Raw genomic sequence first — 20,113 nt, 5'->3', positions numbered from 1 at the left:
CTGGTCTTCCAGGTAACGATCAAAGCGTAGACAGTTTGAGACATTAATCCCATGGAGAAAAGTCCGCATGGTGCCTGTTTTATTCAATCCCGATGCAATTTCTGTGTTTCATTAACACTCTGAAGATCCACAGATTACAGAATGCCTCGAGATGTGCTTCGGAAACTACTACTGGTCTTCCAGGGAACGATCAAAGCGTAGACAGTTTGAGACCTCACTCCCATGGAGAAAACTCCGCGTGGTGCCTGTTGTATTCAATCCCGATGCAATATCTGTGTTTCATCAACACTCTGAAGTTCCACAGATTACAGAATGCCTCGAGATGTGCTACGGAAACTACTAGTGGTCCTCCAGGGAACGATCAAAGCGTAGACAATTTGAGACATTACTCCCATCGAGAAAAGTCCGCATTTTGCCTGATGTATTCAATCCGGATGCAATTTCTGTGTTTAATCAACACTCTGATGGTCCACATGTTACAGAATGCCACCAGATGTGCTTCGGAAACAACTACTGGTCTTCCATGAATCGATCAAAGCATAGACAGTTTGAGACATTATTCCCATGCAGAAAAGTCCGCATGGTGCGTTTTGTATTCAATCCCGATGCAATTTCTGTGTTTCATTAACACTCTGAAGGTCAGAAGATTACAGAATGCCCCGAGATGTGCTTCGGAAGCTACTACTGGTCTTCCAGGGAACGATCAAAGCTTAGACAGTTTGAGACATTACTCCCATGGAGAAAGTCCGCATGGTGCCTGTTGTATTCAATCCGGATGCAATTTCTGTGTTTCATCAACACTCGGAAGGTCCACATATTCAGAATGCCTCCAGTTGTCCTTCGGAATCTACTACTGGTCTTCCTCGGAACGATCAAAGCGTACACAGTTTGAGATATTACTCCCATTTAGAAAAGTTCGCTTGGTGCCTGTTGTATTATATCCTAATGCATTTTCTGTGTTTCATCAACATTCCGAAGGCCCACATATTACAGAATGCCTCCAGAAGTGTTTCGGAAACTACTACTGGTCTTCCAGGGAACGATCAAAGCGTAGACAGTATGAGACATTACCCCCATGGAGAAAAGTCCGCATGGTGCCTGTTGTATTCAATCCCGATGCAATTTCTGTGTTTCATCAACATTCTGAAGGTCCACAGATTACAGAATATCTCCAGTTGTTCTTTGGAAACTACTACTGGTCTTCCAGGAACGATTAAAGCGTAGACAGTTTGAGACATTACTCCCATGGAGAAAAGTCCTCATGGTGCCTGTTGTATTCAATCCCGATGCAATATCTGTGTGTCATCAACACTCTGAAGGTCCACAGATTACAGAGTGCCTCCAGATGTGCTTCGCAAACTACTACTGGTGTTCCAGGGAACGATCAAAGCGTAGACAGTCTGATACATTTCTCCAATGAAGAACAGGCCGAATGGTTCCTGTTGTACTCAATCCTGATGCAATTTCTGTGTTCCATCAACACTCTGAAAGTCCACAGATTACAGAATGTCTCGAGATGTGCTTCGGAAGCTACTACTGGTCTCCCAGTGCACGATCAAAGCGTAGACAGTTTGAGACATTACTCCCATGGAGAAAAGTCCGCATGTTGCCTGTTGTATTCAATCCCGATGCAATTTCTGTGTTTCATCAACACTCTGAAGGTCCACATATTCAGAATGCTTTCAGATGTGCTTCTGAAACTAGTACTGGTCTTCCAGGGAACGATCAAAGCGTAGATAGATTGAGATATTACTCCCATGGAGTAAAGTTCCCATGGTGCCTGTCGTATTCAATCCCGATGCAATTTCTGTGTTTCATCATGACTCTAAAGGTCCACATATTACAGAATGCCTCCAGATGTGCTTCGGAAACTACTGCTGGTCTTCCAGGTAACGATCAAAGCGTAGACAGTTTGAGACATTAATCCCATGGAGAAAAGTCCGCATGGTGCCTGTTTTATTCAATCCCGATGCAATTTCTGTGTTTCATTAAAACTCTGAAGGTCCACAGATTACAGAATGCCTCGAGATGTGCTTCGGAAACTACTACTGGTCTTCCAGGGAACGATCAAAGCGTAGACAGTTTGAGACCTTACTCGAATGGAGAAAAGCCCGCGTGGTGCCTGTTGTATTTAATCCCGATGCAATATCTGTGTTTCATCAAGACTCTGAAGGTCCACAGATTACAGAATGCCTCGAGATGTGCTTCGGAAACTACTAGTGGTCCTCCAGGGAACGATCAAAGCGTAGACGATTTGAGACATTACTCCCATCGAGAAAAGTCCGCATTTTGCCTGATGTATTCAATCCGGATGCAATTTCTGTGTTTAATCAACACTCTGATGGTCCACATATTACAGAATGCCACCAGATGTGCTTCGGAAACAACTACTGGGCTTCCATAAATCGATCAAAGCATAGACAGTTTGAGACATTACTCACATGGAGAATAGATTGCATGGAGCCTTTTGTATTCAATCCCGATGCAACTTCTGTGTTTCATCAACACTCTGAAGGTCCAGAAACTACCGAATGCCTTCAGATGTGCTTCCAAAACAACCACTGGTCTTCCAGTGATCGATCACATCAAAGACAGTTACAGACATTACTCCCATGGAGAAAAGTCCGCATGGTGGCTGTTGTATTCAATCCGGATGCAATTTCTGTGTTTCATCAACACTCTAAAGGTCCACAGATTACAGAATGCCTCCAGATGTGCTTCGCAAAATACTATTGGGCTTCCAGGGAACGATCAAAGCGTAGACAGTTTGAGACATTACTCCCATGGAGAAAGTCCGCATGGTGCCTGTTGTATTCAATCCCGAAGCAATTGCTGTGTTTCATCAACACTCTGAAGTTCCACATATTACAGAATGCCTCCATATGAGCTTCGCAAACTACTACTGGTCTTCCAGGGAACGATCAAAGCGTAGACACTATGAGACATTACCCCCATGGAGAAAAGTCCGCATGGTGACTGTTGTATTCAATCCCGATGCAATTTCTGTGTTTCATCAACACTCTGAAAGTCCACAGATTATAGAATGCCTCCAGATGTGCTTCGCAAAATACTACTGGTCTTCCAGGGAACGATCAAAGCGTAGACAGTTTGAGACATTATTCCCATGGAGAAAAGTCCGCATGGCGCGTTTTGTATTCAATCCCGATGCAATTTTTGTGTTTCATTAACATTCTGAAGGTCAGCAGATTACAGAATGCCCGAGATGTGCTTCGGAAGCTACTACTGGTCTTCCAGGGAACGATCAAAGCGTAGACAGTTTGAGACATTACTCCCATGGAGAAAAGTCCGCTTGGTGCCTGTTGTATTCAATCCCGAAGCAATATCTGTGTTTCATCAACACTCTGAAGTTCCACATATTACAGAATGCCTCCATATGTGCTTCGGAAACTACTACTGGTCTTCCAGGGAACGATCAAAGCGAATACAGTTTGAGACATTAGTCCCATTCAGAAAAGTCAGCATGCTGCCTGTTGTATTATATCCTAATGCATTTTCTGTGTTTCATCAAAACTCCGAAGGTCCTCATATTACAGAATGCCTCCAGATGAGTTTCGGAAACTACCACTGGTCTTCCAGGGAACGATCAAAGCGTAGACACTGTGAGACATTACCCCCATGGAGAAAAGTCCGCATGGTGACTGTTGTATTCAATCCCGATGCAATTTCTGTGTATCATCAACACTCTGAAAGTCCACAGATTATAGAAAGCCTCCAGATGTTCTTCGCAAAATACTACTGGTCTTCCAGGGAACGATCAAAGCGTAGACAGTTTGAGACATTATTCCCATGGAGAGAAGTCCGCATGGCGCGTTTTGTATTCAATCCCGATGCAATTTCTGTGATTCATTCACATTGTGAAGGTCAGCAGATTGCAGAATGCCCAAGATGTGCTTCGGAAGCTACTACTGGTCTTCCAGGGAACGATCAAAGCGTAGACAGTTTGAGACATTAATCCCATGGGGAAAAGTCCGCATGGTGCCTGTTGTATTCAATCCCGATGCAATATCTGTGTGTCATCAACACTCTGAAGGTCCACAGATTTTCAGAGTGCCTCCAGATGTGCTTCGCAAACTACTACTGGTCTTCCAGGGAACGATCAAAGCGTAGACAGTCTGATACATTACTCCAATGAAGAACAGGCCGAATGATTCCTGTTGTACTCAATCCTGATGCAATTTCTGTGTTCAATCAACACTCTGAAAGTCCACAGATTACAGAATGTTTCGAGATGTGCTTCGCAAGCTACTACTGGTCTCCCAGTGAACGATCAAAGCGTAGACAGTTTGAGACATTACTGCCATGGAGAAAAGTCCGCATGGTGCCTGTTGTATTCAATCCCGATGCAATTTCTGTGTTTCATCAACACTCTGAGGGTCCACATATTCAGAATGCTTTCAGATGTGGTTCTGAAACTAGTACTGGTCTTCCAGGGATCGATCAAAGCGTAGACAGATTGAGACATTACTCCCATGGAGTAAAGTCCGCATGGTGCCTGTCGTATTCAATCCCGATGCAATTTCTGTGTTTCATCATGACTCTAAAGGTCCACATATTACAGAATGCCTCCAGATGTGCTTCGGAAACTACTGCTGGTCTTCCAGGTAACGATCAAAGCGTAGACAGTTTGAGACATTAATCCCATGGAGAAAAGTCCGCATGGTGCCTGTTTTATTCAATCCCGATGCAATTTCTGTGTTTCATTAACACTCTGAAGGTCCACAGATTACAGAATGCCTCGAGATGTGCTTCGGAAACTACTACTGGTATTCCAGGGAACGATCAAAGCGTAGACAGTTTGAGACCTCACTCCCAAGGAGAAATCTCCGCGTGGTGCCTGTTGTATTCAATCCCGATGCAATATCTGTGTTTCATCAACACTCTGAAGTTCCACAGATTACAGAATGCCTCGAGATGTGCTTCGGAAACTACTAGTGGTCCTCCACGGAACGATCAAAGCGTAGACAATTTGAGACAACACTCCCATCGAGAAAAGTCCGCATTTTGCCTGATGTATTCAATCCGGATGCAATTTCTGTGTTTAATCAACACTCTGATGGTCCACATGTTACAGAATGCCACCAGATGTGCTTCGGAAACAACTACTGGCCTTCCTTGAATCGATCAAAGCATAGACAGTTTGAGACATTACTCACATGGAGAATAGATTGCATGTAGCCTTTTGTATTCAATCCCGATGCAACTACTGTGTTTCATCAACACTCTGAAGGTCCAGAAACTACAGAATGCCTTCAGATGTGCTTCGTAAACAACTACTGGTCTTCCAGTGATCGATCAAATCGAAGACAGTTTGAGACATTACTCCCATGGAGAAAAGTCCGCATGTTGCCTGTTGTATTCAATCCCGATGCAATTTCTGTGTTTCATCAACACTCTGAAGGTCCACATATTCAGAATGCTTTCAGATGTGCTTCTGAAACTAGTACTGGTCTTCCAGGGAACGATCAAAGCGTAGACAGATTGAGATATTACTCCCATGGAGTAAAGTTCGCATGGTGCCTGTCGTATTCAATCCCGATGCAATTTCTGTGTTTCATCATGACTCTAAAGGTCCACATATTACAGAATGCCTCCAGATGTGCTTCGGAAACTACTGCTGGTCTTCCAGGTAACGATCAAAGCGTAGACAGTTTGAGACATTAATCCCATGGAGAAAAGTCCGCATGGTGCCTGTTTTATTCAATCCCGATGCAATTTCTGTGTTTCATTAAAACTCTGAAGGTCCACAGATTACAGAATGCCTCGATATGTGCTTCGGAAACTACTACTGGTCTTCCAGGGAACGATCAAAGCGTAGACAGTTTGAGACCTTACTCGAATGGAGAAAAGCCCGCGTGGTGCCTGTTGTATTCAATCCCGATGCAATATCTGTGTTTCATCAAGACTCTGAAGGTCCACAGATTACAGAATGCCTCGAGATGTGCTTCGGAAACTACTAGTGGTCCTCCAGAGAACGATCAAAGCGTAGACGATTTGAGACATTACTCCCATCGAGAAAAGTCCGCATTTTGCCTGATGTATTCAATCCGGATGCAATTTCTGTGTTTAATCAACACTCTGATGGTCCACATATTACAGAATGCCACCAGATGTGCTTCGGAAACAACTACTGGGCTTCCATAAATCGATCAAAGCATAGACAGTTTGAGACATTACTCACATGGAGAATAGATTGCATGGAGCCTTTTGTATTCAATCCCGATGCAACTTCTGTGTTTCATCAACACTCTGAAGGTCCAGAAACTACCGAATGCCTTCAGATGTGCTTCCAAAACAACCACTGGTCTTCCAGTGATCGATCACATCAAAGACAGTTACAGACATTACTCCCATGGAGAAAAGTCCGCATGGTGGCTGTTGTATTGAATCCGGATGCAATTTCTGTGTTTCATCAACACTCTAAAGGTCCACAGATTACAGAATGCCTCCAGATGTGCTTCGAAAAATACTACTGGTCTTCCAGGGAACGATCAAAGCGTAGACAGTTTGAGACATTACTCCCATGGAGAAAGTCCGCATGGTGCCTGTTGTATTCAATCCCGAAGCAATTTCTGTGTTTCATCAACACTCTGAAGTTCCACATATTACTGAATGCCTCCATATGAGCTTCGGAAACTACTACTGGTCTTCCAGGGAACGATCAAAGCGTAGACACTATGAGACATTACCCCCATGGAGAAAAGTCCGCATGGTGACTGTTGTATTCAATCCCGATGCAATTTCTGTGTTTCATCAACACTCTGAAAGTCCACAGATTATAGAATGCCTCCAGATGTGCTTCGCAAAATACTACTGGTCTTCCAGGGAACGATCAAAGCGTAGACAGTTTGAGACATTATTCCCATGGAGAAAAGTCCGCATGGCGCGTTTTGTATTCAATCCCGATGCAATTTTTGTGTTTCATTAACATTCTGAAGGTCAGCAGATTACAGAATGCCCGAGATGTGCTTCGGAAGCTACTACTGGTCTTCCAGGGAACGATCAAAGCGTAGACAGTTTGAGACATTAATCCCATGGGGAAAAGTCCGCATGGTGCCTGTTGTATTCAATCCCGATGCAATATCTGTGTGTCATCAACACTCTGAAGGTCCACAGATTTTCAGAGTGCCTCCAGATGTGCTTCGCAAACTACTACTGGTCTTCCAGGGAACGATCAAAGCGTAGACAGTCTGATACATTACTCCAATGAAGAACAGGCCGAATGATTCCTGTTGTACTCAATCCTGATGCAATTTCTGTGTTCAATCAACACTCTGAAAGTCCACAGATTACAGAATGTTTCGAGATGTGCTTCGCAAGCTACTACTGGTCTCCCAGTGAACGATCAAAGCGTAGACAGTTTGAGACATTACTGCCATGGAGAAAAGTCCGCATGGTGCCTGTTGTATTCAATCCCGATGCAATTTCTGTGTTTCATCAACACTCTGAGGGTCCACATATTCAGAATGCTTTCAGATGTGCTTCTGAAACTAGTACTGGTCTTCCAGGGATCGATCAAAGCGTAGACAGATTGAGACATTACTCCCATGGAGTAAAGTCCGCATGGTGCCTGTCGTATTCAATCCCGATGCAATTTCTGTGTTTCATCATGACTCTAAAGGTCCACATATTGCAGAATGCCTCCAGATGTGCTTCGGAAACTACTGCTGGTCTTCCAGGTAACGATCAAAGCGTAGACAGTTTGAGACATTAATCCCATGGAGAAAAGTCCGCATGGTGCCTGTTTTATTCTATCCCGATGCAATTTCTGTGTTTCATTAACACTCTGAAGGTCCACAGATTACAGAATGCCTCGAGATGTGCTTCGGAAACTACTACTGGTATTCCAGGGAACGATCAAAGCGTAGACAGTTTGAGACCTCACTCCCAAGGAGAAATCTCCGCGTGGTGCCTGTTGTATTCAATCCCGATGCAATATCTGTGTTTCATCAACACTCTGAAGTTCCACAGATTACAGAATGCCTCGAGATGTGCTTCGGAAACTACTAGTGGTCCTCCACGGAACGATCAAAGCGTAGACAATTTGAGACAACACTCCCATCGAGAAAAGTCCGCATTTTGCCTGATGTATTCAATCCGGATGCAATTTCTGTGTTTAATCAACACTCTGATGGTCCACATGTTACAGAATGCCACCAGATGTGCTTCGGAAACAACTACTGGCCTTCCTTGAATCGATCAAAGCATAGACAGTTTGAGACATTACTCACATGGAGAATAGATTGCATGTAGCCTTTTGTATTCAATCCCGATGCAACTACTGTGTTTCATCAACACTCTGAAGGTCCAGAAACTACAGAATGCCTTCAGATGTGCTTCGTAAACAACTACTGGTCTTCCAGTGATCGATCAAATCGAAGACAGTTTGAGACATTACTCCCATGGAGAAAAGTCCGCATGTTGCCTGTTGTATTCAATCCCGATGCAATTTCTGTGTTTCATCAACACTCTGAAGGTCCACATATTCAGAATGCTTTCAGATGTGCTTCTGAAACTAGTACTGGTCTTCCAGGGAACGATCAAAGCGTAGACAGATTGAGATATTACTCCCATGGAGTAAAGATCGCATGGTGCCTGTCGTATTCAATCCCGATGCAATTTCTGTGTTTCATCATGACTCTAAAGGTCCACATATTACAGAATGCCTCCAGATGTGCTTCGGAAACTACTGCTGGTCTTCCAGGTACCGATCAAAGCGTAGACAGTTTGAGACATTAATCCCATGGAGAAAAGTCCGCATGGTGCTTGTTTTATTCAATCCCGATGCAATTTCTGTGTTTCATTAAAACTCTGAAGGTCCACAGATTACAGAATGCCTCGAGATGTGCTTCGGAAACTACTACTGGTCTTCCAGGGAACGATCAAAGCGTAGACAGTTTGAGACCTTACTCGAATGGAGAAAAGCCCGCGTGGTGCCTGTTGTATTCAATCCCGATGCAATATCTGTGTTTCATCAAGACTCTGAAGGTCCACAGATTACAGAATGCCTCGAGATGTGCTTCGGAAACTACTAGTGGTCCTCCAGGGAACGATCAAAGCGTAGACGATTTGAGACATTACTCCCATCGAGAAAAGTCCGCATTTTGCCTGATGTATTCAATCCGGATGCAATTTCTGTGTTTAATCAACACTCTGATGGTCCACATATTACAGAATGCCACCAGATGTGCTTCGGAAACAACTACTGGGCTTCCATAAATCGATCAAAGCATAGACAGTTTGAGACATTACTCACATGGAGAATAGATTGCATGGAGCCTTTTGTATTCAATCCCGATGCAACTTCTGTGTTTCATCAACACTCTGAAGGTCCAGAAACTACCGAATGCCTTCAGATGTGCTTCCAAAACAACCACTGGTCTTCCAGCGATCGATCACATCAAAGACAGTTACAGACATTACTCCCATGGAGAAAAGTCCGCATGGTGGCTGTTGTATTCAATCCGGATGCAATTTCTGTGTTTCATCAACACTCTGAAGGTCCACAGATTACAGAATGCCTCCAGATGTGCTTCGCAAAATACTACTGGTCTTCCAGGGAACGATCAAAGCGTAGACTGTTTGAGACATTATTCCCATGGAGAAAAGTCCGCATGGTGCGTTTTGTATTCAATCCCGATGCAATTTCTGTGTTTCATTAACACTCTGAAGGTCAGAAGATTACAGAATGCCCCGAGATGTGCTTCGGAAGCTACTACTGGTCTTCCAGGGAACGATCAAAGCGTAGACAGTTTGAGACATTACTCCCATGGAGAAAGTCCGCATGGTGCCTGTTGTATTCAATCCCGAAGCAATTTCTGTGTTTCATCAACACTCTGAAGTTCCACATATTACAGAATGCCTCCATATGAGCTTCGGAAACTACTACTGGTCTTCCAGGGAACGATCAATGCGAAGACCGTTTGAGACATTACTCCCATTTAGAAAAGTCAGCATGGTGCCTGTTGTATTATATCCTATTGCATTTTCTGTGTTTCATCAAAACTCTGAAGGCCCACATATTACAGAATGCCTCCAGAAGTGTTTCGGAAGCTACTACTGGTCTTCCAGGGAACGATCAAAGCGTAGACAGTTTGAGACATTAATCCCATGGGGAAAAGACCGCATGGTGCCTGTTGTATTCAATCCCGATGCAATATCTGTGTGTCATCAACACTCTGAAGGTCCACAGATTTTCAGAGTGCCTCCAGATGTGCTTCGCAAACTACTACTGGTCTTCCAGGGAACGATCAAAGCGTAGACAGTCTGATACATTACTCCAATGAAGAACAGGCCGAATGATTCCTGTTGTACTCAATCCTGATGCAATTTCTGTGTTCAATCAACACTCTGAAAGTCCACAGATTACAGAATGTTTCGAGATGTGCTTCGCAAGCTACTACTGGTCTCCCAGTGAACGATCAAAGCGTAGACAGTTTGAGACATTACTGCCATTGAGAAAAGTCCGCATGGTGCCTGTTGTATTCAATCCCGATGCAATTTCTGTGTTTCATCAACACTCTGAGGGTCCACATATTCAGAATGCTTTCAGATGTGCTTCTGAAACTAGTACTGGTCTTCCAGGGATCGATCAAAGCGTAGACAGATTGAGACATTACTCCCATGGAGTAAAGTCCGCATGGTGCCTGTCGTATTCAATCCCGATGCAATTTCTGTGTTTCATCATGACTCTAAAGGTCCACATATTACAGAATGCCTCCAGATGTGCTTCGGAAACTACTGCTGGTCTTCCAGGTAACGATCAAAGCGTAGACAGTTTGAGACATTAATCCCATGGAGAAAAGTCCGCATGGTGCCTGTTTTATTCAATCCCGATGCAATTTCTGTGTTTCATTAACACTCTGAAGGTCCACAGATTACAGAATGCCTCGAGATGTGCTTCGGAAACTACTACTGGTATTCCAGGGAACGATCAAAGCGTAGACAGTTTGAGACCTCACTCCCAAGGAGAAAACTCCGCGTGGTGCCTATTGTATTCAATCCCGATGCAATATCTGTGTTTCATCAACACTCTGAAGTTCCACAGATTACAGAATGCCTCGAGATGTGCTTCGGAAACTACTAGTGGTCCTCCACGGAACGATCAAAGCGTAGACAATTTGAGACAACACTCCCATCGAGAAAAGTCCGCATTTTGCCTGATGTATTCAATCCGGATGCAATTTCTGTGTTTAATCAACACTCTGATGGTCCACATGTTACAGAATGCCACCAGATGTGCTTCGGAAACAACTACTGGCCTTCCTTGAATCGATCAAAGCATAGACAGTTTGAGACATTACTCACATGGAGAATAGATTGCATGTAGCCTTTTGTATTCAATCCCGATGCAACTACTGTGTTTCATCAACACTCTGAAGGTCCAGAAACTACAGAATGCCTTCAGATGTGCTTCGTAAACAACTACTGGACTTCCAGTGATCGATCAAATCGAAGACAGTTTGAGACATTACTCCCATGGAAAAAAGTCCGCATGGTGCCTGTTGTATTCAATCCGGATGCAATATCTGTGTTTCATCAACACTCTGAAGGTCCACAGATTACAGAATGCCTCCAGATGTGCTTCGCAAAATACTACTGGTCTTCCAGGGAACGATCAAAGCGTAGACACTATGAGACATTACCCCCATGGAGAAAAGTCCGCATGGTGCCTGTTGTATTCAATCCCGATGAAATTTCTGTGTTTCATTAACACTCTGAAGGTCCACAGATTATAGAGTGCCTCGAGATGTGCTTCGGAAAATACTAGTGGTCCTCCACGGAACGATCAAAGCGTAGACAATTTGAGACTTTACTCCCATTTAGAAAAGTCAGCATGGTGCCTGTTGTATTATATCCTATTGCATTTTCTGTGTTTCATCAAAACTCCGAAGGTCCACATATTACAGAATGCCTCCAGATGTGTTTCAGAAACTACTACTGGTCTTCCAGGGAACGATCAAAGCGTTGACAGTGTGAGACATTACCCCCATGGAGAAAAGTCCGCATGGTGCCTGTTGTATTCAATCCATGATGCCATTTCTGTGTTTCATTAACACTCTGAAGGTCCACAGAATACAGATTGCCTGGAGATGTGCTTCGGAAGCTACTACTGGTCTTCCAGGGAACGATCAAAGCGTTGACAGTTTGAGACATTACTCCCATGCAGAAAAGTCCGCGTAGTGCCTGTTGTATACAATTCAGAAACGATTTCTGTATTCCATCAACACTCTGAAGGTCCACATATTACAGAATGCCTCCAGGTGTGCTTCGGAAACTACTACTGTTCTTCCAGGGAACGATCAAAGGATAGGCAGTTTGAGACATTACGCCTATGGAGAAAAGTACGCATGGTGCCTTTTGTATTCAATCCCGATGATATTTCTGCGTTTCATCAACACTCTGAAGGTCGACATATTACAGAATGAGTCCAGATGTGCTTCGGAAACTAATACTGGTCCTCCAGTGATCGATCAAAGAGAAGACAGTTTGAGACATTACTCCCATTTAGAAAAGTCTGCATGGTGCCTGTTGTATTATATCCTAATGCATTTTCTGTGTTTCATCAACACTCCGAAGGTCCACATATTACAGAATGCCACCAGATGTGTTTCGGAAACTACTACTGGTCTTCCAGGGAACGATCAAAGCGTTGACAGTGTGAGACTTTACGCCCATGGAGAAAAGTCCGCATGGTGCCTGTTATATTCAAACCCGATGCAATTTCTGTGTTTAATCAACACTCTAAGGGTCCCATTTTACAGAATAGATCCAGTTGTGCTTCGGAAACTACTACTGGTCTTCCAGGGAACGATCAAAGCTTACCTAGTTTGAGACATTATTCCCATGGCGAAAAGTCAGCATGGTGCGTGGTGTATTCAACCCCGATGCAATTTCTTTCTTTCATCAACACTGTAAACGCCCACAGAATACAGAATGCCTAAAGATGTGCTTCGGAAACTACCACTGGTCTTCCAGGGAACTCTCAAAGCGTAGACAGTTTGAGACATTACACCCGCGAAGAAAAGTCCGCATGGTGCCTGTTGTATTCAATCCCGATGCAACGTCTGTGTTACATCAACACCCTGAAGGTCCACAAATTACAGAATGCATCCAGTTGTGCTACGGAAACTACTGCTGGTCTTCCAGGGAACGATCAAAGCGTAGACAGTTTGAGACATTACTCCCATGGAGAAAATTCCTCGTGGTTTCCTGTTGTATTCAATCCTGATGCAATATCTGTGTTTCATCAACACTCTGAAGGTCCACAGATTACAGAATGCCTCCAGATGTGATTCGGAAAATACAACTGGTCTTCCAGGAATCGATCAAAGCATAGACAGTTGAAGACATTACTCCCATGGAGAATAGACCGCATTGTGCCTGTTGTATTCAATCCCGATGCAATTTCTGTGTTTCATCAACACTCTGAAGGTCCACAGACTACAGAATGCCTTCAGATGTACTTCGAAAACAACTACTGGTCTTCGAGTGATCGATCAAGCGAAGACAGTTTGAGACATTACTCCCATGGAGAAAAGGCCGCATGGTGCCTGTTGCATTCAAACCCGATGCAATTTCTATCTTTCATCAACACTCTAAAGGTCCCATATTACAGAATGCATCCAGTTGTGCTTCGGAAACTGCTACTGGTCTTCCAGGGAACGATCAAAGCGTAGACATTTTGAGACATTACTCCCATGGAGAAAAGTCAGCATGGTGCGTGTTGTATTCAATCCCGATGCAATTTCTTTGTTTCATCAAACTCTAACGTTCAAAGATTACAGAATGCCTTCAGATGTGCTTCGCAAACTACCACTGGTCTTCCAGGGAACGATCGAAGCGTAGACAGTTTGAGACATTAATCCCATGGAGAAAAGTCCGCGAGGTGCTTGTTGTATTCAATCCCGAAGCAATTTCTGTGCTTCATTAACACTCTGAAGGTCCACAGATTATAGAATGCTTCGAGATGTGCTTCGGAAACTACTAGCGGTCTTCCAGGGAACGATCAAAGCGTAGACAATTTGAGACAGTACTCCCATGGAGAAAAGTCCTCATGATGCCTGATGTTTTCAATACGGACGCAATTTCTGTGCTTCATCAACAATCTGTAGGTCGACATATTACAGAATGCCTCCAGATGTGCTTCGAAAACTACTACTGGTCCTCAAGGGAAAGATCAAAGCGTAGACAGTTTGAGGTATTACTCCCAAGCAGAAAAGTCCGCGTAGTGATTGTTGTATACAATCCAGAAACGATTTCTGTGTTCCATCAACACTCTGATGGTCCACATATTACAGAATGCCTCCAGATGTGCTTCGGAAACTACTACTGGTCTTCCAGGCAACGATCAAAGCGTAGGCAGTTTGAGACATTACTCCTATGGAGAAAAGTACACATGGTGCCTTTTGAATTCAATCCCGATGCAATTTCTGTGTTTCATCAACACTCTGAAGGTCCACAGATTACACAATGCCTCCATATGTGCTTCGGAAAATACAACTGGTTTTCCATTAATCGATCGAAGCATAGACAGTTTGAGACATTACTCCCATTGAGAATAGATTGCATGGAGCCTGTTTTATTCAATCCCGATGCAATTACTGTGTTTCATCAACACTCTGAAGGTCCACAAACTACAGAATGCCTTCAGATGTGTTTCGAAAACAACTACTGGTCTTCCAGTGATCGATCAAAGCGAAGAGAGTTTGAGACATTACTCCCATTTAGTAAAGTCCGCATGGTGCCTGTTGTGTTATATCCTAATGCATTTTCCGTGTTTCATCAACACTACGAAAGTCCACATATTACAGAATGCCTAGAGATGTGTTTCGGAAGCTACTACTGGTCTCCCAGTGAACGATCAAAGCGTAGACAGTTTGAGACATTACTCCCATGGAGAAAAGTCCGCATGGTGCCCGTTGTAATTCAATCCCGATGCAATTTCTGTGTTTCATCAACACTCTGAAGGTCCACATATTACAGAATGCTTCCAGATGTGCTTCGGAAACTAGTACTGGTCTTCCAGGGAACGATCAAAGCGTAGACAGATTGAGACATTACTCCCATGGAGTAAAGTCCGCATGGTGCCTGTCGTATTCAATCCCGATGCAATTTCTGTGTTTCATCATGACTCTAAAGTTCCACATATTACAGAATGCCTCCAGATGTGCTTCGGAAACTACTGCTGGTCTTCCAGGTAACGATCAAAGCGTAGACAGTTTGAGACATTAATCCCATGGAGAAAAGTCCGCATGGTGCCTGTTTTATTCAATCCCGATGCAATTTCTGTGTTTCATTAACACTCTGAAGGTCCACAGATTACAGAATGTCTCGAGATGTGCTTCGGAAACTACTACTGGTATTCCAGGGAACGATCAAAGCGTAGACAGTTTGAGACCTCACTCCCAAGGAGAAAACTCCGCGTGGTGCCTATTGTATTCAATCCCGATGCAATATCTGTGTTTCATCAACACTCTGAAGTTCCACAGATTACAGAATGCCTCGAGATGTGCTTCGGAAACTACTAGTGGTCCTCCACGGAACGATCAAAGCGTAGACAATTTGAGACAACACTCCCATCGAGAAAAGTCCGCATTTTGCCTGATGTATTCAATCCGGATGCAATTTCTGTGTTTAATCAACACTCTGATGGTCCACATGTTACAGAATGCCACCAGATGTGCTTCGGAAACAACTACTGGCCTTCCTTGAATCGATCAAAGCATAGACAGTTTGAGACATTACTCACATGGAGAATAGATTGCATGTAGCCTTTTGTATTCAATCCCGATGCAACTACTGTGTTTCATCAACACTCTGAAGGTCCAGAAACTACAGAATGCCTTCAGATGTGCTTCGTAAACAACTACTGGACTTCCAGTGATCGATCAAATCGAAGACAGTTTGAGACATTACTCCCATGGAAAAAAGTCCGCATGGTGCCTGTTGTATTCAATCCGGATGCAATATCTGTGTTTCATCAACACTCTGAAGGTCCACAGATTACAGAATGCCTCCAGATGTGCTTCGCAAAATACTACTGGTCTTCCAGGGAACGATCAAAGCGTAGACACTATGAGACATTACCCCCATGGAGAAAAGTCCGCATGGTGCCTGTTGTATTCAATCCCGATGAAATTTCTGTGTTTCATTAACACTCTGAAGGTCCACAGATTATAGAGTGCCTCGAGATGTGCTTCGGAAACTACTAGTGGTCCTCCACGGAACGATCAAAGCGTAGACAATTTGAGACTTTACTCCCATTTAGAAAAGTCAGCATGGTGCCTGTTGTATTATATCCTATTGCATTTTCTGTGTTTCATCAAAACTCCGAAGGTCCACATATTACAGAATGCCTCCAGATGTGTTTCAGAAACTACTACTGGTCTTCCAGGGAACGATCAAAGCGTAGACACTATGAGACATTACCCCCATGGAGAAAAGTCCGCATGGTGCCTGTTGTATTCAATCCATGATGCCATTTCTGTGTTTCATTAACACTCTGAAGGTCCACAGAATACAGATTGCCTGGAGATGTGCTTCGGAAGCTACTACTGGTCTTCCAGGGAACGATCAAAGCGTTGACAGTTTGAGACATTACTCCCATGCAGAAAAGTCCGCGTAGTGCCTGTTGTATACAATTCAGAAACGATTTCTGTATTCCATCAACACTCTGAAGGTCCACATATTACAGAATGCCTCCAGGTGTGCTTCGGAAACTACTACTGTTCTTCCAGGGAACGATCAAAGGATAGGCAGTTTGAGACATTACGCCTATGGAGAAAAGTACGCATGGTGCCTTTTGTATTCAATCCCGATGATATTTCTGCGTTTCATCAACACTCTGAAGGTCGACATATTACAGAATGAGTCCAGATGTGCTTCGGAAACTAATACTGGTCCTCCAGTGATCGATCAAAGAGAAGACAGTTTGAGACATTACTCCCATTTAGAAAAGTCTGCATGGTGCCTGTTGTATTATATCCTAATGCATTTTCTGTGTTTCATCAACACTCCGAAGGTCCACATATTACAGAATGCCACCAGATGTGTTTCGGAAACTACTACTGGTCTTCCAGGGAACTATCAAAGCGTTGACAGTGTGAGACTTTACGCCCATGGAGAAAAGTCCGCATGGTGCCTGTTATATTCAAACCCGATGCAATTTCTGTGTTTAATCAACACTCTAAGGGTCCCATTTTACAGAATAGATCCAGTTGTGCTTCGGAAACTACTACTGGTCTTCCAGGGAACGATCAAAGCTTACCTAGTTTGAGACATTATTCCCATGGCGAAAAGTCAGCATGGTGCGTGGTGTATTCAACCCCGATGCAATTTCTTTCTTTCATCAACACTGTAAACGCCCACAGAATACAGAATGCCTAAAGATGTGCTTCGGAAACTACCACTGGTCTTCCAGGGAACTCTCAAAGCGTAGACAGTTTGAGACATTACACCCGCGAAGAAAAGTCCGCATGGTGCCTGTTGTATTCAATCCCGATGCAATGTCTGTGTTACATCAACACCCTGAAGGTCCACAAATTACAGAATGCATCCAGTTGTGCTACGGAAACTACTGCTGGTCTTCCAGGGAACGATCAAAGCGTAGACAGTTTGAGACATTACTCCCATGGAGAAAATTCCTCGTGGTTTCCTGTTGTATTCAATCCTGATGCAATGTCTGTGTTTCATCAACACTCTGAAGGTCCACAGATTACAGAATGCCTCCAGATGTGATTCGGAAAATACAACTGGTCTTCCAGGAATCGATCAAAGCATAGACAGTTGAAGACATTACTCCCATGGAGAATAGACCGCATTGTGCCTGTTGTATTCAATCCCGATGCAATTTCTGTGTTTCATCAACACTCTGAAGGTCCACAGACTACAGAATGCCTTCAGATGTACTTCGAAAACAACTACTGGTCTTCGAGTGATCGATCAAGCGAAGACAGTTTGAGACATTACTCCCATGGAGAAAAGGCCGCATGGTGCCTGTTGCATTCAAACCCGATGCAATTTCTATCTTTCATCAACACTCTAAAGGTCCCATATTACAGAATGCATCCAGTTGTGCTTCGGAAACTGCTACTGGTCTTCCAGGGAACGATCAAAGCGTAGACATTTTGAGACATTACTCCCATGGAGAAAAGTCAGCATGGTGCGTGTTGTATTCAATCCCGATGCAATTTCTTTGTTTCATCAAACTCTAAACGTTCAAAGATTACAGAATGCCTTCAGATGTGCTTCGCAAACTACCACTGGTCTTCCAGGGAACGATCGAAGCGTAGACAGTTTGAGACATTAATCCCATGGAGAAAAGTCCGCGTGGTGCTTGTTGTATTCAATCCCGAAGCAATTTCTGTGTTTCATTAACACTCTGAAGGTCCACAGATTATAGAATGCTTCGAGATGTGCTTCGGAAACTACTAGCGGTCTTCCAGGGAACGATCAAAGCGTAGACAATTTGAGACAGTACTCCCATGGAGAAAAGTCCTCATGATGCCTGATGTTTTCAATACGGAAGCAATTTCTGTGCTTCATCAACAATCTGTAGGTCGACATATTACAGAATGCCTCCAGATGTGCTTCGAAAACTACTACTGGTCCTCAAGGGAAAGATCAAAGCGTAGACAGTTTGAGGTATTACTCCCAAGCAGAAAAGTCCGCGTAGTGATTGTTGTATACAATCCAGAAACGATTTCTGTGTTCCATCAACACTCTGATGGTCCACATATTACAGAATGCCTCCAGATGTGCTTCGGAAACTACTACTGGTCTTCCAGGCAACGATCAAAGCGTAGGCAGTTTGAGACATTACTCCTATGGAGAAAAGTACACATGGTGCCTTTTGAATTCAATCCCGATGCAATTTCTGTGTTTCATCAACACTCTGAAGGTCCACAGATTACACAATGCCTCCATATGTGCTTCGGAAAATACAACTGGTTTTCCATTAATCGATCGAAGCATAGACAGTTTGAGACATTACTCCCATTGAGAATAGATTGCATGGAGCCTGTTTTATTCAATCCCGATGCAATTACTGTGTTTCATCAACACTCTGAAGGTCCACAAACTACAGAATGCCTTCAGATGTGTTTCGAAAACAACTACTGGTCTTCCAGTGATCGATCAAAGCGAAGAGAGTTTGAGACATTACTCCCATTTAGTAAAGTCCGCATGGTGCCTGTTGTGTTATATCCTAATGCATTTTCCGTGTTTCATCAACACTACGAAAGTCCACATATTACAGAATGCCTAGAGATGTGTTTCGGAAGCTACTACTGGTCTCCCAGTGAACGATCAAAGCGTAGACAGTTTGAGACATTACTCCCATGGAGAAAAGTCCGCATGGTGCCCGTTGTAATTCAATTCCGATGCAATTTCTGTGTTTCATCAACACTCTGAAGGTCCACATATTACAGAATGCTTCCAGATGTGCTTCGGAAACTAGTACTGGTCTTCCAGGGAACGATCAAAGCGTAGACAGATTGAGACATTACTCCCATGGAGTAAAGTCCGCATGGTGCCTGTCGTATTCAATCCCGATGCAATTTCTGTGTTTCATCATGACTCTAAAGTTCCACATATTACAGAATGAGTATAGATGTGCTTCGGAAACTACTACTGGTCCTCCAGTGATCGATCAAAGCGAAGACAGTTTGAGACATTACTCCTATTTAGAAAAGTCTGCATGGTGCCTTTTGTATTATATCCTAATGCATTTTCTGTGTTTCATCAATACTCCGAAGGTCCACATATTATAGAATGCCACCAGATGTGTTTCGGAAACTACTACTGGTCTTCCAGGGAACGATCAAAGCGTAGACAGTTTGAGACATTACCCCCATGGAGAAAAGTCCGCATGGTGCCTGTTGTATTCAATCCCGATGCCATTTCTGTGTTTGATCAACACTCTAAAGGTCCCATATTACAGAATGGATATAGTTGTGCTTCGGAAACTACTACTGGTCTTCCAGGGAACGATCAAAGCGTACCCAGATTGAGACATTACTCCCATGGAGAAAAGTCAGCATGGTAAGTGTTGTATTCAATCCCGATGCAATTTCTTTCTTTCATCAACACTGTA

Source organism: Schistocerca gregaria, chromosome 3, assembly GCF_023897955.1.
Source record: "Schistocerca gregaria isolate iqSchGreg1 chromosome 3, iqSchGreg1.2, whole genome shotgun sequence".
NCBI classification, from domain to species: Eukaryota; Metazoa; Arthropoda; class Insecta; order Orthoptera; family Acrididae; genus Schistocerca; species Schistocerca gregaria.
Note: the sequence above shows the minus strand (reverse complement) of the source record.